The sequence below is a fragment of the Leuciscus leuciscus genome (genome assembly GCF_965113295.1).
Source record: "Leuciscus leuciscus genome assembly, chromosome: 1".
NCBI classification, from domain to species: Eukaryota; Metazoa; Chordata; class Actinopteri; order Cypriniformes; family Leuciscidae; genus Leuciscus; species Leuciscus leuciscus.
Genome location: NC_138725.1, coordinates 83,132,533 through 83,144,267, shown reverse-complemented (window position 1 = coordinate 83,144,267; position 11,735 = coordinate 83,132,533). Strand labels below are relative to the sequence as shown.

Here is an 11,735-nt window from a genome sequence, read left to right as displayed (position 1 = left end):
CTCTCTCTCTCTCTCTCTCTCGGCACTGGTCGAGGCTCGAATTTACTGCTGATTAGCCAAAGACAAATATAGTTAACCTGTGTTTTGCTAGCATGCATGCCTCATGAGCCACTAGACTAGCTAATGTGTAAGGGATAATCGCAATACATTATCCCGCTTATTACATGGCTACCTACCAAATAAATAATTAATTTGACACAAAATATTGATTTAAAAGGGAGTTTATTGATTTAAACCCGATTGTATTGCTTCCGCTAAAGAAAATAGTACGCTCCGTCTCTACGGTTAGAATCCTGTTCCAACCCTGTAAGACTTTCGTTCATCTTCGGAACACAAATTAAGATATTTTTGATGAAATCTGAGTGCTGGATCACTGCTCCATAAGCTTATGGACACTATAACTTGCTGGCCCAGAAAATGTATTAAAGACATTGTTAATATAGTCCAAGTGATTCCAGTGGCTCAATCTTAAGTTTATAAAGTGACGAGAATAGTTTTTGTGCGCAAAAACAAACAAAAATAACGACTTTATTCCACTTTTCATTTCCTTCTCTCTGGGCCTCGAGTCTTTTCACGTAGTTTAATAGCGTAGCGTGTCTGTGTTGCACGCCACTACGTATCACACACATGACTAGCGTCGCCCAATAGTGAGCCTACGTGGTGACGTGCAACACAATCACTTGGACTATATTAACAATGTCTTTAATACATTTTCTGGGCCAGCAAGTTATAGTGTCCATAAGCCTGTGGAGGAGTGAGACAGCTCTCAGATTTCATCAAAAATATCTTAATTTGTGTTCCGAAGATGAACGAAAGTCTTACGGGGTTGGAACAACATGAGGGTGAGTAATTTCTGACATCATTTTCATTTTTGGGTGAACTAACCCTTTAATTAGAAGCATCACAATTTTAAATTTGTGTTTTCGGTTAGTTACATAGTGACTACTGAACAGTAGGGATGGCTGACGCGAAACAGTCGTTCCGAAGCTTTGCGAGATCCCGAAGCGCAGATGTTTCGAAACACTGATCCGAAGCGTGATTCAAAACACCCATGTCACGTGACTATGGCCAAACGAAGCCTCGAAGTGTTTCACTAAGTGTTTCATCAGGTGTGGTCCGCCGAATCAGCGTTTGATTGACAGGGTCGGGAACAGACCACACAATCGCACATCTGTATAAAAGTGAAATCAGCGCATATTGACCTTGTGGGTTTTTGTGAGAGGAGTTTGATTTTGAGATAGCGGATTTTTGGTGATATAGTGACATAGTGCGATTTGATTAGTTATAGGCTATTTAGGCTTACATTTAAATTTACACAACACATTGACTGATAGGCTAGAGACAGTACAGAGTATACATATAGTGACACATTAATAGATACAAAGTAGAGGTCGACCGATATGGGTTTTTTCAGGCCGATGCCGATCTTTTGATTAATGCTGCCGATTTATTTTGGCCGATTATGTGCTTGTTTTTAACCTCTATTTGAAAGATAAAATATAACACAAATAAAATACAAGATTTCTCAACAAAAACATTTATTGAACACTTGACCAATCTGCACTTGTTGCGACCTTGAGATATGTTTGGTAATTGTACCTGAATGAATTGAAAATTAATTTGCTACATTTCAGATTAATATATTTGTTTTCCTTAAAATTTTAATTAACAGTAACTTAAACACTTTGCAGTTTGAATGATGTCTTGTAAACAAAATGACGGAGTATGTTTTTATGTTTCCACTGTTCGATCGCATCCGCGCCTCACACACACACACTCACACACACACACACACACACACACACACACACACAAATATAAGTAAACACTTTGCGACTTTAAACACACGCGACTTTTCGATCGCGCCCGCGCCCCTCTCCCTCTCCCGAGTCTCCCTCTCCCACACACACACACCATATTCCAGCATTGCAATCTTTACATCGCAGCCTGCTTCAGAGCTAAGGCGGGGCTACAGATTAGGTGTCCCCAAAGAACCCGCGTATCTAACAGTAGTTCCGCATTACATGAATTAATTTGCACGCAAGTTTTATTTATTATTATACCATGTATTCTCCGTGTAAATTTATACACCGAACCGTGACGCCCCGTTTCGGTTCAATACGAATACATGTTCCACCCCTAGTCTACAGTGAAATACAGTCACACATTACACTGTTTGGCCAGCATTTTAACCGTGTTTAATTCAGCTACTAGCTAACAGTATGCTAAAGTTAACTGCTGACTAGCGTCACGTTTCTAACGTCCGTTTTCAGAGCATCCAAGAGAAGCACAGGCATAACAGTAGCACCGAAATGAAGCACAGAAATCCGCATTGATATTCGGTCCGGTAAATAACGGTCGTTAAGGCACCAGTGCCGTATTAGCACCGGGTCTGTCTGTAGCTACCCAACCCTAGCGACGACGCTAGCAAAGCAAAGCCAGTTCTTCACTAACCTATGGCCACTTTTTTTATTACTTATTTCTCTGCATTGAGTGACAACCCTCTCAAATATAAGACACACAAAACAGAACAAATAAAAGTATCAGATTCTCTGTCTGTAATTGCAAAATTCTTGCTTACTTAAAATTCTTGCTTACGCCGAACGTCATGTCGCCTATTCATATTTTTTCTCGAAGTTGGCAGTAACATATCAAAAGGTTTTAATTAAATATAAAGGAGTTTTCTGCAAGGAACTTAGCTCCTTCCTTAGGCACTGGATGAGGTCTGCTCACTCTGCTGGAGAATGACTCTAGGCGCAGCGTGCGTCGAACTCGTGTTCCACAACAACAACAACACTAGGCTGCCCACAGATGCGCCCGCCTAATAATCGGCTTGATATACTGGATATTGGCCGATGCCGATTATGTTAAAAAATGCAAAAAATCGTCCGATTAATCGTCCGACTGATTAATCGGTCGACCCCTAATACAAAGATATAAATATATATAGACAGCTAGATTAATAGATAGATACATATAGATAGATTATAGATACATATAGATAGATTATAGATACATGTATAAATACATAGATAGATTATAGATAGATACATATATAGATACATAGATAAATTATATCTAGATACATAGATTATAGATACATATCTAGATACATAGATAGATTCATATAGATAGATACATAGATAGATTTGGATAGATAGATAAAATGGAGGCTCCCCAGAAGAGATGCCGTACATCTGTGGTGTTCAAGGTAACTTTATTATCCCCGAGGGGCAATTTAGATTGCAGCCAGCAGTCACAGTAAAACAATCAAACAACAACAAAGAAACAACAACAATAAACATAACCACCAAAGACATACTTTAAATTTGAATTTACAGAGTATTGTTAACAATGGTGATGACAGTATTGGTGTGGGAGTATTTCCGTTTAGAAACCCCAAATAAAGTGAGATGTGTGTATTGTGAACGGCAGCTAGCCTACTGCAACAATACATCATCCATGATGCACCATTTGAGGAGAATTAGAAATTTGCGTATTTGCCCAGAACTCATGATCCACTAACTTACTGGAAAGAGAGAGCTGTAATCTTTCCTCATTTGTATGTCCTTGCTAAAAAATATCTTTGCATGCCAGCAACAAGTGTCCCTTGTGAGAGGATTTTTTCAAAGGCTGGAGACATTATCTGTAAAAAAAGAAGTAGGCTAAGTCCTTCCACAGCAGAGAAATTCATATTTTTTAATAAAAATCTCAAAAAAAGTGAGACATTGTGGCTTGATTTCTTTTATTAATATTCATTTTGCAGGACCAAAATAACATTATGCACAGTGAGGAGCCTACAGGTTACAAGCTTCACATATTAGAAAAATACAATAATAAAAAATAAAAAATATTTTTTTTAATGGCTTGTCAAGGTTGTTTCAGATCAACACCTGCAAGTGACCACTAGGTGTCACCGTTGAGACAGGTGTCGGATTGATTCGAAGCCTCGAAACAATATGGCCCATTTGGTTCAACTGTTTCATTGCTTCACGAAGCCTCGATCTGCTCACCACTACTGAACAGGGTTAGGTTTAGATTTTTTTTTTTTAAATGTAAAGCATTGAAAATAAGAAATAAAAGCTCTGTAAACACTTGCATTTTTTGCAAGATTATAAGTGTGTCCAATCGAGTAATCAAAAGTTCTACACTTGCAGTCTTTACGCCTACTTGAACACTTGGGCCAAATAGAAGAAATACGTCATGCAAGTAGACAAGTGGGTATTTGGCAAGTGTGGGTATTTGGACAAGGCATTGGTCATAATACTAATTACGGTTATTATTACGACATCTGGCGTGAACGCAGCGCTCCGTTCCTCCAAACCTAATCAAACACACCTGAACAAGCTAATCAAGGTCTTCAAGATGAGGCTACTAGAAAGCTACAGGCAGGTGTGTTTGATCAGGGTTGGAGTTACCCAGACCTCCTTGGATCTTTAAAAACGCGTTTTCAGAAACTTTTATACAGCGATTTATATTGCAGGATTCAGCAGCACATGTTTCCAGTGTAGTTCTGTGTGCCTTACTGTTCCTCCTGACTGACTAATTCAGCGTGTTTTGCAGCAGAGCTCGTTGTGAGATCACAGGTCGAGAGGATGACAGCTCGAGTGTACTGCTCGTTGAGAGTTGTTTTATTGTGCCTGTCTGCATGGTTGTGCACAACACTCGCTGGAGTCGCAGGTGAGAAGATCTTTTAGCTTCATTACAGTCTGAAGAAATGCATAAATAAGTGCCTTACAAAATATGACTTCTTTTGAACGTGTAGCTACAGTACATTTAGTTGCAATAGTCAATCGATTGGAATACACATTAACTGTCTATGTCTATCTGCATTGTGCTTAGGCTTTATTACACACCCCGCTACTCTGTCTTTAAAACTGATTGACAGTTTATTGATGAATGGAATTTATTCTGGACTTTAAGCAGATAAATATGCATATTTTCAAGTTTTGAGACCTATATTTCAAAAGCCCTGACTTCTAAACACTGAAACTGTTACAACACTCCCTGGTCCCTTTTAACAATCCTCTTCTGTAGAGTCCGGTCAGTGTCCGGTGACGCTGACGGTCGTGCCGTCTAAACGAGGATGTACTTCTGATAGAGACTGCTCTGGAGGACATAAATGCTGTCAATTTCCCTGTGGGCCCGCGTGTGTGCCGCCTGTTTTCAGTGAGTTTCAATTAATGATGGATGCTAGAGGTCTCCCAAAAGAAACGCTGAGAATTTTCACTCAGACGTTGCTAGTAAACTTCACAAATAATTGCAAAGAAACTGCAAGTAACACGTTGAACTAAACATGAAACTTTGAAGTAGAACGACTGAACTATATATAATTATTTATATTCAAACAGTAAATGAGACCTTCAGCATTCAGTGATGTTATGAAGACACATGACAGAAAACATAACAAGCCAGGAGAGTGTCCAAGCACCAAAACAGGAGGAGGAAATTGTGCTCCCCTTCCCAGTGTATTTTTTTATAATTCTGTTGTCATATCCTGCTCCATGACAAAAGTACCTGAAATTTAGTACATATAGCACAGTTTCACAGAATAGCTTTACAAAATGAATAAAGATTATTTAAAATGCAATTCACTCTGTAACACTTGTTATTCATGATTTGAGTTTTGTGCTGAATGCCACTGAAAGGACTAAAGACTAAAGATGATCTGTATCCCTGCAGTGAAGCCTGTGGCCAAACCGCCGAAGCCTGTAGTGAAGCCTGCGGCCGAACCGCCAAGTGGGCCAGAGTGGGCTGTACACCTTGGCCATGGCGGTCACGATCGCCGCGGTGGCCACGACGACCACAACGGCGGTCACGATCGCCAATACGGCCATGGTCGCCGCGATGGTCACTATCGCCAATATGGCCATGGTCGCCACGGTGGTCACTATCGCCAATACGGCCATGGTCGCCACGATGGTCATGGCGGTCGCGCCAACGACGGCGGCCACGGTCGCCACAACGGCCACGGCGGTCACGGTCGCCGATGTGAATCGTGACATTGATTTTGCCGAACTCATGCTCAAGTTCTTTTGAAGATTATTTCAGTGCTTTATTCGTATTGAATGTTCCCTGTTTATCACCAAATAAATCTTGTTTAATGAAATGTTTTTGCTTGATTGGAGTTTTTGGTACAACAAAAATACTTCTCCATTTCTGTGGATACATGTGGTTATCCTCTGTGTCAACAGAAGTTTCATCCTCTGTGTTTTGGCAATCCTTATCTTTTTTTTTTTAACCATATCTTTGCCATCATGCACAGGTAGGGGTGAAGTTTTTACGCAGACACACAGAGATTATTGCAGTTGTGGTTTATTGTAATAAATTGTGCAAACAGATGAACATGCCAGTTGATTTCATATCTTGTTTCCAGTTGTTTGCGTGTAATCTGTGGTCTGGTGAGAACTGTGTGTGCTCCCCCTACCTGTGGCTATCACTTCCTGTCACCTATGCCCCATTATATACAACCATGTGCATCTAATCACTGTCACCCAGTGTCCCAAATACTAATATAAATCTATCCAAACAAAAAAATATTATGCAAACATAAATGGTTCCTACACACTGGCCCCTAATTGTCTTATGTAACATAACAATTACCCAAATTTTTTTAAAATAAATAATGAAAGGAGCTATATACATTACACCCTTTTTTTTTTGTTTGGGCCAAAGGTGTCCAGAACATGGCACATGGTGGGATCTGGTCTTTACCATCAGTCCTTCTCAATCTCAGTCTCTTTAATCAGACATATCTTTGTTATTGGTGCAGCACATTTCGAACCATGCGGATCAAACGCTCCCATACACCACCGTGATGCGATCCTGTTGGGGGGTTAAAGTACCATTCTATTCCCTTCTGAAGCATAGCAGTCTGGATTTTGTCCTGATTCAAGGCATTGAGTGCTTCTCTCAGTTCTCTTTCAGCTCCAATAAAATTTGTGCCATTGTCTGATCTTAAAGACAATACTTGACCTCGTCGACAAATAAATCTTCGTAATGCATGGATGCAGGAGTCTGTGTCAAGAGTATATGCAACTTCAAGATGTACTGCCCTGCTTGCCATGCAGGTGAAGATTACGCCATATCTTTTAACAAGACTTCGTCCTCTCTTGATCTCTATAGGACCGAAGTAGTCTACTCCAACATTTGTAAATGGAGGCTTGTCTGGTACAATCCTTTCCAGGGGTAAGTCTGACATTTTCTGTTCTCCAACTCGTCCCCGCTGCCGTTTGCACACAACACAGTCTGTTATGATCCTTCTTGCTGCCGAGTTAGCTTGGATTATCCAGTATTTTTTACGGAGTCGAGATAGCATATGATTTCTTCCTCCGTGGCCAAGTTGTTCATGGATATGTCGTAGCAATAGTGTGGATATGTGCAGGTCTTTCGAGAGAATAACTGGATGCTTGGCCTCTTCAGGCATCGCTAGTCTACTCAGGCGACCACCTACTTTCAGAAGTCCATCATCCAACACCGGATCTTTAAAGTTACTCGCAGCAGTCTGAATCAGAGTCCTGCACGGGTCCATTTTTGGAGACCCGCCCCCGCCCGTACCCGCAAAGTTCAGCGCCAGATCCGACCCGTCACCCGTGATAATATCAAAATTAAATCCGCACCCGCCCAGACCCGTTAATATTTGGCCCGTTACCCGACCCGTGCCCGCGATAAACCACACAGGTGACGCGTTCATGTAACAACATGTAAGGGTGCGCTGCCAATAACGCACCTAAAAGCTGTCACAAAGAACTTGGAAAAGTAATGATTATTAATAGGCCTATGTCAAATATATCAATGAGACATTTCAATTGTTTATTAATAAGCAAGTGTTTTCTGTGTCAAAGATGACGATGCTGACTCGCGATCTTCGCAGTAGTGAACGCGCCAGAGAGAAATGCACATTTCATACGGATTATAAGCAGAGAACAGTCTGTTTTCTTTCGTTTTGAATTGTTTTGTTTAAAAGTACACATTTCATGCTTTCTATTTCTCAGGTCTGTGAGGCAAGTAGCTTATACGATGAGTTTCGGTTCATTTAAGAGACGATCAGTTCACGCGCGGGCGCCTCCGGCCGTGTCCTGATTATATTGCCTGCCTGCTATTTTTACTGCTTATTTATTAAATCCCGGAATTTGGTAGATGAAACATTGATTAAAATTAAGATACAATTAATACAAAACGAAATTCACTTTAAAGAAAGGCTGAACAAACTTAATGAAGTGGTCAAAATCATGTCTGCCCACTCCATTTGTCTCACGATATTCAGGATCATCTTATCTTATTCATGCTTTTCACTTTTCATATAATCAACATGAAATATATAAAACAAATTATATTATTTTATTTAAACATGAATATGAAACTAAATCGTTTTTTAATGACTGGGCTACAACACATAGGCCTATTAGCCTACAGTACAGAGAAATTTAATGTCGCAACTTGGTCGGACTAAAAGGGGAGAAAAAAATGTAATTGGGTCGGTCCTAAATTGACAGGGTCGGTCGGGTTACGGCAAACAAGATTATTTTTAAGGATGGCCTGACTAAAACACATATTTGCGTATGTGTAATGCTGGTAATTTAGACATACAAATATTGCACATATTTTTCATCCGCTACCCGCCCGCAAGGAGTTCATTATCCGCCCGCGTCCCCGCCCGTGAATTTTAGGGATGTCACAATCCACCCGTTTCAGCCACTTTTATGCGGGTACCCGTTGCAGGACTCTGGTCTGAATCTCCTTTCTTTTTCTAGTCAGCAGTAAGATAGTTGTTTTTACTTTAAGTAGCCAAGCTACAGCTGTCATCAGACTTCTCCATGAAGATAAATAACTTATCAGAGAGCTGGTGGGGTTCAATGGACCTTTAACAATGAGGTTGCTTGTGATGTCTTGCTTGACTTCCGGATCATTGGCAGAGATTGCAGTTTCCAAATGAGGTTTCTGCCATTCTCTGTCTGGTTGACAGAGAAACTCTGGTCCCTTGATCCATCTTTTGCAGCTTAAGAAGCGATTTGCTGTTAGCCCCCTAGAGGCTTCATCTGCCGGATTTTCCTTTGTGCTAACATATCTCCATTGTGACACATCAGTAGTATCCCTTACAAAGGAGATCCTGTTTGCTACAAATGTTCGGAAACGTTTGGTTTCGTTGTTGATATATTTCAGCACTGTTGTGCTATCAGTCCAGAAGATGGATTTGTTCAGCAGAAGATGGATTTGTTCAGCTGAAGATGTAATTCCTTCCGAAGCATTCTGTCAACCTTGACAGCTAGAACTGCAGCTGTGAGCTCCAATCTGGGAATCGTTACTTGCTTTAATGGTGATACTCTTGCTTTCCCTATCATGAAAGCAACATGTACCTCCTTGTCGTTGTTTTCCAGTCTAAGATATGAAACCGTATCGTATCCACTCTCGCTTGCATCTGAAAAGTGGTGCAACTCTGCATTTCTGATTTGACCAAAGCTTGTGGGCTTCATGCAACGGTCCACTCTAAACTCTGTCATCTTGTTCAGATCTGCCAACCATCCTGTCCACTGCTGAGAAACAGTTTGGGGTATGTTTTCATCCCATCCGAGTTTTTTTTTTACAGAGTTCCTGCATAATCAGTTTGGCTGGCAGAATAAATGGTGCTAGGAATCCTAAAGGGTCGTATACAGAGCCAACCACGGACAAGATGCCGCGTCTGGTGTATGCTCGTGGCTGTGCAGTAATTCTGAACATGAACACATCTGTTTCAACGCACCAGTGCAATCCTAGTGCTCTTTCAATCGGCAGGTTGTCCCTGTCCAAGTCCAACTCTTTTGTCTCTTTGGTTCTGTTTTCTTGTGGAATGGATGCCAATACTTTATGGCTGTTGCTGATCCACTTTGACAGTACGAAACCTCCCTTCTGGCAGAGAGCAGTAAGGTCTTTCACCATAAGAACAGCGTCCTGTTCTGTGGACATGGATTTCAAGCAATCATGTACGTAAAAGTTGTTCTTTACGGTGTCTGTAACTTCTGCTGGAAAGTGAGCTTTGTTATCTTCAGCGGTCTTTCTTAGTGCAAAGTTTGCACAACTCGGTGATGTCACTGCTCCAAAGAGGTGTACTTTCATCCGGTACTCGACAATATCCTGCTGCACATCACCATCAGGCCACCACAGGAATCGCAGATAGTCAATATGTTTTTCTGACACTTTGACCTGGTGAAACATTGCTTTGATGTCAGCCATCAGGGCAACCGGCTCTTGTCTGAATCTGATGAGTACTCCGATGAGTGAGTTGGTAAGATCTGGACCCTGTAGCAATTGTTCATTGAGCGATGTTCCCTTAAAGCCAGCACCGCAGTCGAAGACCACTCTTAAGGTTCCTTTTCTTGAGTGATACACCCCGTGATGTGGGATATACCAGAGTTTCCCATCATTACGATTCAGTTGATCTACTGGTATCATTTCAGCATAGCCGTTGTCAATCATTTCTTTGAGAAAAGTTGTATATTCATTGTGAAACATCTCATTTTTACCAAACTTGCGTTTCAGGCTTTGGATGCGCTGCTCTGTTCTGCAACGGTTATTTGGCAAGCTGTGATTTTTTTTTTTTGCTTGAAAGGTAAGTCTAGGCAGTAGTGACCTTCTGTACTTTTTATTGAGTGATTCACAATATCCAAGAATTTTATCTCTTCTCTGGACATTTCCTCTGTTTCCTTACTGGTTACTTCATTGAAATCATGATTGTATTGTTTAACCAGTAGCTCCTCTAGATTCACAATAGACATTCGATTGACAGCAGCAACAGGGCAGCCATTCTCATCCCTGACGTTGTTGTGTCCTCTCAAGGGACCATAGATGACCCACCCCAGTAGGGTCCTCACAGCGTGTGGTCCATTCCCTTGGCTATTGACCACCTCCCAAGGTTCCAATACCTTGGAAGCATTTGTGCCGATGAGCAGGTCAATACCGGCGTCTATTTCATGAATCTTGACGTCCTTCAAGTAAGGCCATTGAGTCAGGTCTTCCTTTCTTGGAATGTTGAGCTTGGAAACAGGCATGGTCTTATGTGTAAATACATTGGACAGTTGTATGAAATCATTTTTGTCCAGACTTGATATCTCTAAACCTGAGATATGATGACAGGTCACAGGTTTCTCTTGGTTCATTGTACGCAGAAGAATACTAGCCTTTTGTCCTGTAACATTCAGTCTTCTCATCAAGCTTTCTGTGCAGAAGGTAGATGAGCTTCCATGATCCAAAAATGCATAAGTTTGCAACACTGTGTCTCCCTTGGGGGTCTTTACTTGTACTGGAACAATAGAGAAGAGACAGGCTTCTTCACCGGCCCCAATATGCCCACATGTATGAGGTGAGAGAACGACATTGCTCCCAATTGATTTCTCATTCAGTTCTGTATTCTTTCCCATGTCCTTTTGTTCAATGTGAAGTATTTCAGGATGATTTTTATTGCACACGTCACAAGTCAAACGACTATTGCAGTCTTTGCTCATGTGTCCTACCTTCAAACATCCAAAACAGACTCCCCTTTTCTTTAGGAAGTCTATTTTTTCCCTGTGCATCCTTTTCCTGATTTGTGGACACCGCACCAATGTGTGACAACCTCTATCACAGAACAAACAGCAATTTTGAGAATTAGTGGCAGATACATTTTTCGTTCCATTTGTTGTAATTTTTCTTGTTTTTCTGTTTCTACAGGTGTTACAGTAGTTGCAAAACTGCTTCCTCTTGGTCTCGGCTTTTCTCTTGCT

General features: G+C 41.1%; 2 long non-coding RNA genes across 4 annotated transcripts in view; one reads left to right on the top strand and one right to left on the bottom strand.

Annotated features, from left to right (window-relative positions):
• Positions 1 to 1,387: 1,387 nt before the first annotated feature.
• Positions 1,388 to 11,735, bottom strand: part of LOC309497320 — a 32,553-nt gene continuing 22,205 nt past the window's right edge. For all 3 annotated transcript variants that reach the window (XR_014205492.1, XR_014205493.1, XR_014205494.1), the window contains exon 3: positions 1,388 to 1,891. This is a non-coding gene — a long non-coding RNA (uncharacterized lncRNA). The remainder of the gene's footprint in view (positions 1,892 to 11,735) is intronic.
• On the top strand, positions 4,414 to 5,837 carry LOC309497293. The gene is made up of 3 exons (XR_014205470.1): positions 4,414 to 4,680; positions 5,038 to 5,169; positions 5,683 to 5,837. It is a non-coding gene; the product is annotated as an uncharacterized lncRNA (long non-coding RNA).